This window comes from Podarcis tiliguerta, assembly GCF_965153285.1.
Source record: "Podarcis tiliguerta genome assembly, chromosome: 7".
Lineage (NCBI taxonomy): Eukaryota > Metazoa > Chordata > Lepidosauria > Squamata > Lacertidae > Podarcis > Podarcis tiliguerta.
In genome coordinates this window covers 2,306,744-2,321,519 of record NC_139540.1, presented here as the reverse complement: position 1 = coordinate 2,321,519, position 14,776 = coordinate 2,306,744, and the positions used below count along the sequence as shown (strand labels likewise).

The 14,776-nt window shown below is 47.0% G+C and overlaps 1 protein-coding gene and 1 long non-coding RNA gene across 2 annotated transcripts in view; both read left to right on the top strand.

Annotated features, from left to right (window-relative positions):
- LOC310681331 (CTTNBP2 N-terminal-like protein) overlaps positions 1–14,776 on the top strand; it is a 463,736-nt gene that overhangs the window by 267,464 nt on the left and 181,496 nt on the right. The window lies entirely within an intron of this gene.
- LOC310681409 overlaps positions 8,046–14,776 on the top strand; it is a 217,738-nt gene continuing 211,007 nt past the window's right edge. Inside the window, exon 1 of the long non-coding RNA XR_014513257.1 lies at positions 8,046–8,717. This is a non-coding gene — a long non-coding RNA (uncharacterized lncRNA). The remainder of the gene's footprint in view (positions 8,718–14,776) is intronic.

Below are 14,776 nucleotides of genomic sequence, written 5' to 3'. Positions count from 1 at the left end.
CAATGACTTCAAAGAAATATTATTTACCAGAAATAATACTGCTGCATGGGAGCAAGATTCCAGGGGGTTTCCGGGTTGTGTTTCCCATGGAAAATCAAGGCAGAGCGGAGTCAGAAGTGTCTTAAAAATAAGGTTTATTCACACCTAAAAGCCTTCAAGGGAGGGGGCGCCGAAAATTATACCCCACTTCTCATAGCTTTAACTAGTTGGGGTCCAAAGCAGTAACCAGTTCATAGCTGTCAACTTTTCCCTTTTCTTACGAGGAATCCTATTCGGAATAAGGGAATTTCCCTTAAAAAAGGGAAACGTTGGCAGCTATGAACCAGTTATGGCTCCCAGTCTCTTAGTGCAAGGTTGCAAGGTTTTTAGCTGGGGCAACTAGAATAAGATCCACTACTTGACTTTTGACTCAAAACCCTAAACTGTATTTTATATAACTTACTTTTTATTTTTGTTCTTTGTGTTCCGTATTGTTGTTTTATTGCTATGGCTGATGCAAATAGATTCATTCATTCATTCATTCATTCTCAGTGCCACCTCTTCCAGCCAGCACCACAGGGGGTTCTCCCCGCTTCCTCCTCCATATTCCCAGAACACCTTGATAAAAGGAAAAAAACAAAGGACACTTTTTTGCTGTGTGACATCACGCCCATGCTGCTTTTGTCTTGTAGAGGATAGCTTCTGCAATTTTTTAATGGCATGCCCATCATCTCCCTCTCTCTGGCAGAAAAACAAGCTCCAACAAGCTCTCTGGCAGAAAAACTGTGATACATAAGTAGCAGTCAAGTACAACATTCCTTCTTTGCCTAGAGTGGACATGCAAAGGGGATGTTTATTCCAGCCAGTCGAAAACTTCCTGTATCCTCCTGGCCTGGAGAATCCTTCCTCTTGTATGTGACTAGAGGTGGGTGCAACCTTACCTGTGCAGGTAACAAAAGGGCAAGGCACGTAGCCCCCCGACCCTTCTTCTCTTCTTCCAGTTTCCTTTCATTGTTCAAACTGCAGTGACTACCAGTCTGCAATCACTGGGATTAAGCCCCCATGTGGGGTAGATGTATGGAAGTGAGAGCTGGACCATAAAGGAAGCTGATCGCCGAAGAATGGATGCTTTTGAATTCTGGTGCTGGAGAAGACTCTTGAGAGTCCCATGGACTGCAAGAAGATCAAACCTCTCCATTCTGAAGGAAATCAGCCCTGAGTGCTCACTGGAAGGACAGATCCTGAAGCTGAGGTTCCAATACTTTGGCCACCTCATGAGAAGAGAAGACTCCCTGGAAAAGACCCTGATGTTGGGAAAGATGGAGGGCACAAGGAGAAGGGGACGACAGAGGACGAGATGGTGGGACAGTGTTCTCAAAGCTACCAGCATGAGTTTGACCAAACTGCAGGAGGCAGTGGAAGACAGGAGTGCCTGGCGTACTCTGGTGCAGGGGGTCACGAAGAGTCGGACATGGCTAAACAACTAAACAACAACATCATCATCATCATGTCGTGCTTAAGGGCTTCCCACAGGCATCCAGTTGACCTCTTCAAGAAGAGGATTCTGAACAAGATGCCTCCCTCCTTTGGCCTCATCTTATGTTCTTAATGTCTATAAAGCTCCCCTTTAAAAACTCCACGTCAGTGTCTCAAAAAGGGCTTCTATATTACTATATTTCCCTTCTGGGCTGCTCTTGTTGTTTAGTCGTTCAGTCGTGTCCGACTCTTCGTGACCCCCTGGACCAGAGCACGCCAGGCACTCCTGTCTTCCACTGCCTCCTGCAGTTTGGTCAGACTCATGTTTGTAGCTTCGAGAACACCTTCTAACCATCTCGTCCTCCGTCGTCCCCTTCTCCTTGCGCCCTCCATCTTTCCCAGCATCAGGGTCTTTTCCAGTGGGTCTTCTCTTCTCATGAGGTGGCCAAAGTCTTGGAGCCTCAGCTTCAGGATCTGTCCTTCCAGTGAGCACTCAGGGCTGATTTCCTTCAGAATGGAGAGGTTTGATCTTCTTGCAGTCCATGGGACTCTCAAGAGTCTCCTCCAGCACCAGAATTCAAAAGCGTCAATTCTTCGGCGATCAGCCTTCTTTATGGTCCAGCTCTCACTTCCATACATCACGACTGGGAAAACCAGAGCTTGAACTATACAGACCTTTGTCAGCAAGGTGATATCTCTGCTTTTTAAGATGCTGTCTAGGTTTGTCATTGCTTTTCTCCCAAGAAGCAGGCGTCTTTTAATTTCGTGGCTGCTGTCACCATCTGCAGTGATCATGGAGCCCAAGAAAGTAAAATCTCTTACTGCCTCCATTTCTTCCCCTTCTATTTGCCAGGAGGTGATGGGACCAGTGGCCATGATCTTCGTTTTTTTGATGTTGAGCTTCAGACCATATTTTGCACTCTCCTCTTTCACCCTCAATAAAAGGTTCTTTAATTCCTCCTCACTTTCTGCCATCAAGGTTGTGTCATCTGCATATCTGAGGTTGTTGATATTTCTTCCAGCAATCTTAATTCCAGCTAGGGATTCATCCAGCCCAGCCTTTCGCATGATGAATTCTGCATATAAGTTAAATAAGCAGGGAGACAAGATACAGTCTGGGCTGCTCTGGGCATTGTCTATTTAGCACCCTCAAACATGTCAGTTTGGAGAAAGCTTTCCATTCCCTCCACCCCTTCCGCTTTCTGTCACCCACAGTTGCCCTTTTCCAGGTGGTCACTGTTGTGGAACTGGATTTTTCCAGGGTGAGTGGCTATTCTGAGTAAAGGATTCTGGACCGGTTGAGCCATTGGCCTGGTCTTGCAAAGCTCCTCTTACAATCTTAGTTCCCTTCTAGTCTTATTGGCTTCTTGTGAGCCTGACATTCGACGGAGGAATCCCTGAGCTTTCCAAGGTGCTCAATTTTAGCACCTGTAAAATGGGGCGACAGGTGCGGAGGAGCGGTGCCGGGGTCAAGCGCTAATATTTGCAAATGAAAAGCTGCTCTGCAAAGAGCCAAATCTATTCTCTGTGCGTTCGCCCTTCGCATGGAAGCTCCATCATAAAAGCCGACTGGAGGAGGTGTGCAAGTTTGTACTCGATGACTTTGTTCAAAAAAATTCACCTCTTCAAGATTGTGCGAAATGGAAATTGGCGAGACCCAAAGGGAGTGAAAATGTCCTTTCAATTTGATAAGGACTGATTTGACTTTCATGAGGAGCCACTTTTATATATATATATATGGTTGAGAGAGAGAGAAAAGTCTCCCACGTGGAAAGGTGAATGCTGTAAAATTAGGTGTGGAAAATTATTTCATCTAGAAAGGCAAAAAGGTTGTTTGACATCTCGCCTGTGTAATAGGAGAATTTGCCTCTCTCGTTTCCTAAACACCTGAAAATTCTTTTGATGTCCATTTGCCTTCATAATGCCTGAAGGAGCTAAGCTTTCGTTCTTGATTTTAATTTTTTTTTTTTAAACAGAGACTAGATTGGGGCTGAAATAACGCCAAATGTAGATTTTGCACACAATAGTACTGGCACGATGTCTGCCTGCCGCTGTTCTCCTGAGCTGCCTGGTTCTCCCAGCTTCACAATTCATTGTCCATCATCATCAGCACTCCGGCCTTTTGTGACCATGGACTTCTGCATAAGGGCACTTTCAAGGAAAAAAGCCCTGTTTGCACAGAGGTCTGTATGCATTTTACTTTTTTGGGTGTTCGCACCAAAAATCTGAAAGAGGAAAGACACCAAAGAAACTCTAAGAAACTGACCAGTAGCCAAGACTATGGAAAAGAACACAAGGAGATGTTCATAGAAAACGACCCCATTTTACAGATGCAGACAATGAGACCCTGGAAAGCTAAAGGACTTTTAATTTAATATCAAGTTCACAACAAGCCAGTTAGACCAGAATGGGACTCAGAACCCAAGAACAGCCTGCAGGATCAGGCCAATGGCCCATCTAGTCCAGCATCCTGTTCTCACAGTGACCAACAGATGCTTACAGACAGGACCTGAGTAAAACAGCACTTTCCCCGCTTGCGGTTCCCAACAACCGGCAGTCAGAAGCATTCTGCCCTGCATAGAGCAGGCAGAACAAAGGGCTTATCCACACCCCTGTTTGGTCCACCGCTCTCCCCAGAGAAAACCTGTGGTTTAGTGCTGAATCGGAATAAACAGCAATCGGGTTTCCATGGACCGGAGAAATATTGGAGTGTATCTTGTTTTTGTGGGAATGTTCAGGGAGGCAGGAGAGGATATATTGTTTATTAATATCCTTCCTAACCTGCGCCAGCAAGTTCCTTAGCAGAGTTTTCCATTCCCTTTTTAATTGCACAGCTGGTAGCCAGTGTGGTGTAGTGGGTAAGAATGGTAGACTCGTGATATGGTGAACCAGGTTCGCTTCCCCGCTTCTCCACATGCAGCTGCTGGGTGACCTTGGGCCAGTCACAATTCTTTGAAGTCTGTCAGCCCCACTCACTTCACAGGGTGTTTGTTGTGGAGGAGGACGGAAAAGGGGAATGTTAGCTGCTTTGAGATTCCTTCGGGTAGTGATAAAGCAGGATATCAAATTCAATCTCTTCTTCTTCTTCTTCTTCTCCTCCTCCTCCTCCTCCTCCTCCTCCTCCTCCTCCTCCTCCTCCATATAGATTCCTGGTAAGATCCTTTATTAATCCCTCTTAAAAGAATAAACACGCCACAATCTTATTTAAGATATATAAAAGTAGTTTACTCACATCATCATCAGTTCACAGATGGATCCCTGAAGGCAGACTTAGTTACAAAGGTATATACATGTGGATATACCCCAAGTTGTTGTTGGGTCGTTTAGTCATGTCTGCCTCTTCGTGACCCCCCTGGACCAGCAGGAGATAACCAGAGAATGCACCACTCTGTTGAAACAGTCTGTGGGCAGGGAGGGTTTCAGCCTGCATAGCAGATGGAGCTGATAAACAGCTGCCCTAGACACAGAATTGACCTGCGCCTCCATGGACAGCTGTGAGTCCAAATGACTCCCAGGCTGCACACCTGGTCCTTCAGGGGCACAGTTGCCCCATTCAGGACCAGAGAGTCCTCCACCCCTGCCCGCCTCCTGTCCCCCCAAAACAGTACTTCTGTCTTGGCAGGATTCAACCTCAATCCGTTAGCCACCATCCATCCTCCAACCACCTCCAGAGACAGGACATTCAATGCCTTCACTGGTTCAGATTTAAAAGAGAGGTAGAGCTGTGTAGAGTCCTACAGACTCAGACCCCAGCTCCATCCAGCTCAATCTTGTGTTACAGACAGCAGAAAGTCTTTCCCAGTTCTACCAGGAGGTGTTGAGTACCTGAGACCTTTTTTAACTTCATTAAGTTCAAATGTGGAAGAATTTTCTGGCAATTAGCTTTTTTAGGGGAGCAGCAACACCATTAGAATTTCTTCCTAAATTATTTTTTATTCATTTTTTTGAAGCAATCATAGATACAAAGGCAACTTAAAATACTAAGAAAGCATAACTAAAGACAAATTCAAAACCAAAAAAAATGCAGGATAATGAGACACCTGAATTTCTGAATATATACGAAACACACTTCAGATTTGAACTGGGCAAATTAATATACAGTAGTTTCCTATTGCTGCAGTTATGTCATTATTGTTTCCTTGTTTCCTTCATTGCAGGAATCGGATAGTAGCGTGGGTCAAAAAATAGTTGCAACAACGATAAGACAAATTTATACAAGCTGGACCACGCTATATGCTGAAGGCACTTATTTGTGCAACCAATAACCAATATTTCTTTTATTTTCAAGTCTGGAAGCGCGAAAGGTTTGGAAACAAGATTCCCCCAGCATCTTAACGGCTTCCCTGCCGGTGCTGGAGAGCAGAGTCCGGCTTTGCGGTGGAGGCAATTTTTTTTTCTGCTGTGCTGTTTCTTCACCTGCCTGCAAGTAGGTGCTTGCTGATCCAGCGGAAACCTTTGCAATAACGTGAATCATTTTCCGTCCGTAAGGCCCGGTAGGAAATCCTGCGACTGCCACCCCTACCTGTGTGCGGCAAGATTGATGATTTCCACGGTGCCGAGCGACAAGCCCTCCATCCCTGCCGCATACCCCAGGCTTCAAAATCCCTGCTCCGCTAGCCATGCCAAGAGAAATTAATAAAGATCTTGATTGCCTAAAGAGCTCCTCCTACCCTCCACCACCTTAAAATCTGTCAGCTGAGCAAGTGAGTATTAAGCCATCGATTGCAGCCGTGGCCTGTAAATTGCTTCTGGGGCCACGGGGGCCCAGGCGTGTGTCAAGCGGGGGGTTTCTTGCCGCCACCATCAACAGCGGTCCCCGCCGGACCTCATCAGCCTAAGTAATTCATGGCAATTCTGAGGTCTTGGTCTCACTGAAGTTGTAACACCTGTGCATGGACAGGTGTCAGCATATAACACCTGTGCTCAGAGATCTGCAGCAGATGCTGACTTGCTACCAAGTTTGCTGCGGTTGGCACCCGGCTGTCTCGAGGGACAACGGAGTGTGCCTCCGGGGGTGAAGTTCTTAACGGAGAAATCTGAGGGCTCCCTTGGACAAAAAACAAGGACCCCAGCCAGGAATACCAGAGCAAAACAGCAGCCAGTAGGCTTGGTCTTTACTGAAGACTGTCGCGACAGGACTCCCACCTGCCACAAGGTGGAACAAAATAGAAGCCCAGAACAAAAGAAGACCCCAACTTTTATTAGCTGCTAATCCCCATGTTACACCCCCCCAAACTACATCACTAATACATCATGGTTACATCATGAAAGGGGAGGTCCTAGGACTTGCCAATCAGAAGGTTGGCGGTTCGAATCCCCGCGACGGGGTGAGCTTCCGTTGCTCGGTCCCTATTCCTGCCCACCTAGCAGTTCAAAAGCACGTCAAAGTGCAAGTAGATAAATAGGTACCACTCTGGTGGGAAGGTAAAAGGCGTTTCCGTGTGCTGCTCTGGTTCGCCAGAAGCGGCTTAGTCATGCTGGCCACATGACCCGGAAGCTATACGCCGGCTCCCTTGGCCAATAAAGCGAGATGAGCGCCGCAACCCCAGAGTCGGCCATGACTGGACCTAATGGTCAGGGGTCCCTTTACCTTTACAGATTGCAAGAATGTATAAAATTGGGTCAAATGCATGTTGGAAATGCAAAGAAAAAGAAGGGACTTTTTACTAATGGTCAGGGGTCCCTTTACTTTTTACGGGCTCAATGGGAAAACTTCAGAAATTCATAAGAAATCACATCCTATCAATATTCTCAGTTCCAATGGCATTTAGGACCCAGGGAAGTGAGGTATAAGGGGAGGGGTGAGTGAACCCACCATAATCCCAGGGTGATATCCTGCCCCAGGAGTGTCAGACAGAAAACCATCTCAGTCACAATGACTACCCACCCTCGTGGGATGAAGCCGGGTCAAGACAAAGGGGTTTTATTTGACTTGACTCTGGGACCAGGGAACTATAAATGCTTTTTCCTTTGTACTGTGCTGGAGTAAGTATGAAAGACTATATCTGAGTTACAGAGCCATGCCTGGATCTCAGGTTCTACTCGAGACCACACTTTTTATGTGACATATCTATGATGTCTTGATGATGCTTCTGGAAATGTATTATGGGAAACTTTAAAAGACCGATGTTGTCTTCTTTGGTGATTCCTCGTAGCCGAGTAAGATTGTCTTCCATAAACATGTCTTAACAGTGAGCCCATGGGTGGCTGTGGAGGCCAATTCTGGATCCACACGTCCTTCCACAGTGGGGACATTAGTTTCCGGGCAGGAGCTGATCATGGTATGGATTTGCCAAGCGTGTCTTCCTCTTAGCACGTTTCTCCCTTGCGTCCTGAGTTCAAGTGTCTTCAAAGCCCATGACACCTTTGGTCAAGGCTGTTCTCCAACTGGAGCCCTCGCAGGCAAGTTTTTCCCAGTTGTTGGTGTTTATACTACAACTCTGGGGTTGCGGCGCTCATCTCACTTTATTGGCCAAGGGAGCCGGCGTACAGCTTCCGGGTCATGTGGCCAGCATGACTAAACCGCTTCTGGCGAACCAGAGCAGCGCATGGAAACGCTGTTTACCTTCCCGCCGGAGTGGTATCTATTTCATAGAATCATAGAGTTGGAAGAGACCACAAGGGCCATCGAGTCCAACCCCCTGCCAAGCAGGAAACACCATCAGAACACTCCTGACATATGGTTGTCAAGCCTCTGCTTAAAGACCTCCAAAGAAGGAGACTCCACCACACTCCTTGGCAGCAAATTCCACTGTCGAACAGCTCTTACTGTCAGGAAGTTCTTCCTAATGTTTAGGTGGAATCTTCTTTCTTGTAGTTTGGATCCATTGCTCCGTGTCCGCTTCTCTGGAGCAGCAGAAAACAACCTTTCTCCCTCCTCTATGTGACATCCTTTTATATATTTGAACATGGCTATCATATCACCCCTCAACCTCCTCTTCTCCAGGCTAAACATGCCCAGCTCCCTTAGCCGTTCCTCATAAGGCATCGTTTCCAGGCCTTTGACCATTTTGGTTGCCCTCCTCTGGACACGTTCCAGTTTGTCAGTGTCCTTCTTGAACTGTGGTGCCCAGAACTGGACACAGTACTCCAGGTGAGGTCTGACCAGAGCAGAATACAGTGGCACTATTACTTCCCTTGATCTAGATGCTATACTCCTATTGATGCAGCCCAGAATTGCATTGGCTTTTTTAGCTGCCGCGTCACACTGTTGGCTCATGTCAAGTTTGTGGTCAACCAAGACTCCTAGATCCTTTTCACATGTACTGCTCTCAAGCCAGGTGTCACCCATCTTGTATTTGTGCCTCTCATTTTTTTTGCCCAAGTGCAATACTTTACATTTCTCCCTGTTAAAGTTCATCTTGTTTGTTTTGGCCCAGTTCTCTAATCTGTCAAGGTCATTTTGAAGTGTGATCCTGGTGTCATCTGCAAATTTGATCAGGATGCCCTTGAGTCCATCATCCAAGTCGTTGATAAAGATGTTGAATAAGACCGGGCCCAAGACAGAACCCTGTGGCACCCCACTAGTCACTCTTCTCCAGGATGAAGAGGAACCATTGATGAGCACCCTTTGGGTCCGGTCAGTCAGCCAGTTACAAATCCACTGAGTGGTAGCATAGTCAAGACCGCATTTTACCAGCTTCTTTACAAGAATATCATGGGGCACCTTGTCAAATGCCTTGCTGAAATCAAGGTAGGCTACATCCACTGTGTTCCCTTCATCTACCAGGCTTGTAATTCTGTCAAAAAATGAGATCAGGTTAGTCTGACATGACTTATTTTTCAGAAATCCATGCTGACTATTTATCTACGTGCTAGGTTGGCAGGAGCAGGGACCGAGCAACGGGAGCTCACCCCATGGTGGGGATTTGAACCGCCGACCTTCTGATCGGCAAGTCCTAGGCTCTGTGGTTTAACCCACAACGCCACCCGCATCCCTCCCACAGCGCCACCCACATCCCTCATTGAGCCCATATGTAGATGCATTTATCAGAGAATTGCTACATTTGGTAATGTGCAACTGAGGCTCTTTGTCTTTGCCTCATAGCGTGGAGAAGCAAGGCCCGCGGTGGGAGTGGGAAGGTCTCTCACCCACCCCCTTTCTGATTTCCCAGTAACAGTGGCAATTTTATTGTTTTATCCTTTTCGCAAACCGCTTTGAGGTTCTTTCTTACAATCAAGCGGTGTATAAGTTCTGTGCAATAAATAAGAGTGCAGATGGCTGAGTATAAATCTGCAGCTAATGCACTCTTATTTGCATCCATGACGTGTAACAGAACGCACACACATCCCCAAATAAAAATGAAATGAAGAGGCAAGAATCTGGAGGGGCGCTAAATAAATAAGGAAGACAAGAGAGGAGGAGGAGGACCTGCTGAATCCATCATTTCTGTTCCCACCTCCAGTTTTCCCCAAGACAGGACAAGGAGACCAGCTTACTGCTTCCTCGCCTTTTGCATCTGACTTGGCACTTTTGCATCTGGGCGTTAGCGACGGGGCTGATTAATCTCTCTGGGACTTGCTGGACCCTTATTAAGGAGTGCCCCAGCCTGCCCACCACAACCTGTGTATCACATCTCCCGTTCTCCCTACCCTTGGCCTCCTATACTGCCTTACCTGCTCACGGTTGCTAAATTAATCTCTGCCCCTCTGAAGGGCTCTCTCCAGCACACACACAGCTGACCCAAGCGGAAATCGATTCCTCCCACTCCATACCCCTTCTGTGTAGAATTGTGTTTCGAAAACAAAAACCAGCCGGCAAAGCAGACATTTCCCCCTGCCATCTCCCCAGGACTAAACTTTATGCTTCTGAGAAATTGTTGAGATGCGGAAAACGCAGAAAAGGATAGCCAAAGTGATGGGAGGGGAGCAACTTCCTTCTGGAGGAAATGTTGCAGAGTTTCGGGGGGGGTGGTTTAGAAGAAGGGTGGCTCGCCAAATCATGAAATTGTATAGTTGGAAGGGACCCCCAGAGGCCATTTAGTCCAATCCCCTGCAATGCAGGATTCGCAGAATAAGTGAGGAGGTACCGTATTTTTCGCTCCATAAGACGCACTTTTTTCCTCCTAAAAAGTAAGGGAAAATGTCTGTGCATCTTATGGAGCAAATGCGTGGTCCCTGGAGCCGAATTGCCTGGGGGCAAAAAGCAGATCGTGCTCTCTTTTTTTAGAAAGAGGGAAGGGATTGTTGAAACAAAGCTGCTGAGCAGCTGATCAGCAAGCGATCGGGAGGGAGATAAGGGACTCTAGCGATAAAGGAGGCTGCCTGGGAATGGGGAGGTAAAAGCCCATGGATCCTCAGGATTTTTGCACTGGGTCACCCCAAATTCACCATCAGATCACATAGCATGTCCATGGCTACAGCCTGCACCAAAAAAAGCACGCATCCATTGTTTCGTGGGGCCACAATGGCACAAAAACGTGGTTACAAAGCACAGATCCACATGGATTCTCTATCCCAAAGGTAAAGGTAAAGGGTAAAGGGACCCCTGACCATTAGGTCCAGTCATGGCCGACTCTGGGGTTGCGGCGCTCATCTCGCTTTATTGGCCGAGGGAGCCGGCGTACAGCTTCCGGGTCATGTGGCCAGCATGACTAAGCCGCTTCTGGCGAACCAGAGCAGCGCACGGAAACTCCGTTTACCTTCCCGCCAGAGCGGTACCTATTTATCTACTTACACTTTAACGTGCTTTCGAACTGCTAGGTTGGCAGGAGCAGGGACCGAGCAACAGGAGCTCACCCCGTCGCGGGGATTCGAACTGCCGACCTTCTGACTGGCAAGTCCTAGGCTCTGTGGTTTAACCCACAGCGCCACCCGCGTCCCTCTCTATCCCAAACTGGCCATCAAATCACATATCATGTCTGTGGCCACAGCATGAACCACAAAAATCATACATATTTTTTTTCTTGTTTTCCTCCTCTAAAAACTAGGTGCGTCTTATGGAGTGAAAAATACGGTGAATGATAGGTGTGGGGAAAGTATGTGGAACAAGTGGCAAATGTGGGCAGAGATTAGTTTTCCTGCTCCTTGCATATTAGAACCCAGCGCCATCCAACAAATCTGAATTTGGGAAAAGTCAGAAAAGACAAACGGAAGTACGTTTTCACATAACATGTAGTTAAATAAGGGAATTTTCTCTCCCCAAGGCATGTCGTGTGATTGAGACTAAGAAACAGTAAAGTTATAAGAAAAACTGCTCCTGTCCCTTAAGGGGTACCCAAGAGCCCATATGGAGTCCTTAAGTAGATTCTCTATCATTAGGAGAAAATAACAGAGGCCAACCAGAGAACATTGAGAAGCAAAGCAGCTAGTAAGCCTCATCCTTATATAGACTTTTGAAATTGCCCACCCTGTAGCCCAAGACCACCCTCCAAAACATCCTCACAGAAGGAGGCAGTCTCCAACAAAACTCCTGTTTGTCAGGATACCTGATAATGGCCACTGATTCCTCTACCTGGGCAGCCTGGCCATTCTTTTGTGATGGTAAATACTTCAGTTCCTGAATTCAGGTCACAGGCTCACTCTATTCATACACAAATACGCCCATAAGCCGGGATTTGTAAGCAAAAAGACAATGGGAAGGCTTTCCTCATTTTCCTCCCTTACTGCGGAGGAATGTTTGAGGTCATTGGGAGAGTCAAAATGGCTTCAGGATTGCTCTCCCATACTATTTCAGACACACGATGCCTTATGAGGAACGGCTAAGGGAGCTGGGCATGTTTAGCCTGGAGAAGAGGAGGTTAAGGGGTGATATGATAGCCATGTTCAAATATATAAAAGGATGTCACCTAGAGGAGGGAGAAAGGTGGTTTTCTGCTGCTCCAGAGAAGTGGACACGGAGCAATGGATCCAAACTACAAGAAAGAAGATTCCACCTAAACATTAGGAAGAACTTCCTGACAGTAAGAGCTGTTTGACAGTGGAATTTGCTGCCAAGGAGTGTGGTGGAGTCTCCTTCTTTGGAGGTCTTTAAGCAGAGGCTTGACAACCATATGTCAGGAGTGCTCTGATGGTGTTTCCTGCTTGGCAAGGGGTTGGACTCGATGGCCCTTGTGGTCTCTTCCAACTCTATGATTCTATGATTCTATGATTCTATTTAGATATGTGTGCATTTATGAATATTTATTCTCTATTTGAGACCTCAAAATTCTTATAACAGTAAGAAACAGTCATAATCAATTGACAGAGATGTCAGCAAAAGATCAACCTCTTTTGGCGCATATGCACCAAGGGAAAGGGCTCCATCCTGTCCCCAGCTATCCTTGATGTTAAAATGATCTCCTTTTCTTCTCCTTCTCCTTTCTGCATCTTCTTAGCAGCACAAACTTTCCTTCCACCTTCAGCAACATTTTCTGAAACTGTTGGAACCTTTGGTCAGATTTAGCCTGGTAGCCGGTGCAGTAGGATATCATTAACTTGGGTTTTAATGACGTCCCAGGGAAGCTCCTCACGGTGTCTTGTTGGCGTTGGTGTAATTGACCGAGAGGCTGAGAGTCAGAAGACAGAGCTGAATAGGAGGAAACCCCTGCAATCTGTTGTTCTGTAGGCAAGAGCCAGCCCTGCTCATAAACAGCGTATTTATTAATTACCAGAAGAGATATCCGGTGGGAGAAGATGCTGAGGATGCAGAAATCATGGCATGAGTGGAAACAAAGGAAGCGTGAACTCTTCAAGAACCAGGTAGGATAACCTGGTAATTGGGTGACAGGATGACGGGGGAAAGGATTATGTTGGCAAGAGTTCAATGGGGCTCCTTGAGAAAGAGGGTTTTCTTCTGCTGGGCCATGGGGTCTAGATGAATTTCAGGAAGCAAAATGCAGGCCTTGGTGGAATTGTGAAGACATCCCGCCAGGGAGAATCAGGGCTGGAAGGGCTGTCAGACTGAATAGGGAGGAGAAGAACGGTTGAGCTTCTTGTGGTGAGCCAGTGTGGTGTAGTGGTTAAGAGCGGTAGTCTCGTAATCTGGTGAACCGGGTTCGCGTCTCCGCTCCTCCACATGCAGCTGCTGGGTGACCTTGGGCCAGTCACATTTCTCTAAAGTCTCTCAGCCCCACTCACCTCACAGAGTGTTTGCTGTGGGGGAGGAAGGGGAAGGAAATTGTTAGCCGCTTTGAGACTCCTTCGGGTAGTGATAAAGCGGGATATCAAATCCAAACTCCTCTTCTTCTTCTTCTTCTTCGTCTTCTTCATCTTCTTAAGCTTGCAGGGAAACAGCAGGTGCAAATTATTCCATCATCATCATCATCATTATTATTATTATTACCTGCCCTTCAGTCTAAGATCCCAGGGTGGGTTATTGGCGTCCGTCTCTCTTGGGAGACAATGGAGGTCAAGCCATTTTACGGTTGCAGAGTCTACTTGTTAGGGGACATTCGGCACAGAAACATGTGTGTATACCTTTAAGAAGTTTCTGGGATTAATTGGCTGCAGCTGGCCGTTGCTATAAAAGAAAAAGCTGAGTTTTGTAGCCTGCCTGCAGGAATAACACCCACCAGAGTTTGTGTTTATTGTTTAGTAATAAAGTCTTCGTTTTAGTTTGGGTTTTTACACCTATGTCTCCTGGAGTCACTCTGTCCTCTGCCACCGGCTGGAAATCCCCCTCCAACACTACTGTGGCTGTAGAGACCGATGCAGGAGAGACATGTTTCGTTGCAGCTGGAGCAGGTGAAGGCATCCAGCTGGGCTGCTGCTGATGCACCGGCACATTTTTTCTACCTGCGCTCCTCCCAGAGTTCATTCGTCCTGCGGTCACTGCTGTGGATACACAACCTGACTGCCTGTCTCCAGGCAGGGGTTGATGTCCCTAGTTTTCATGCCACATTTGGAGGCATCTTGGTAATCTAGATCAAGGGAAGTAATAGTGCCACTGTATTCTGCTCTGGTCAGACCTCACCTGGAGTACTGTGTCCAGTTCTGGGCACCACAGTTCAAGAAGGACACTGACAAACTGGAACGTGTCCAGAGGAGGGCAACCAAAATGGTCAAAGGCCTGGAAACGATGCCTTCTAAGGAACGACTAAGGGAGCTGGGCATGTTTAGCCTGGAGAAGAGGAGGTTAAGGGGTGATATGATAGCCATGTTCAAATATATAAAAGGATGTCACCTAGAGGAGGGAGAAAGGTTGTTTTCTGCTGCTCCAGAGAAGCGGACACGGAGCAATGGATCCAAACTACAAGAAAGAAGATTCCACCTAAACATTAGGAAGAACTTCCTGACAGTAAGAGCTGTTTGACAGTGGAATTTGCTGCCAAGGAGTGTGGTGGAGTCTCCTTCTTTGGAGGTCTTTAAGCAGAGGCTTGACAACCATATGTCAGGAGTGCTC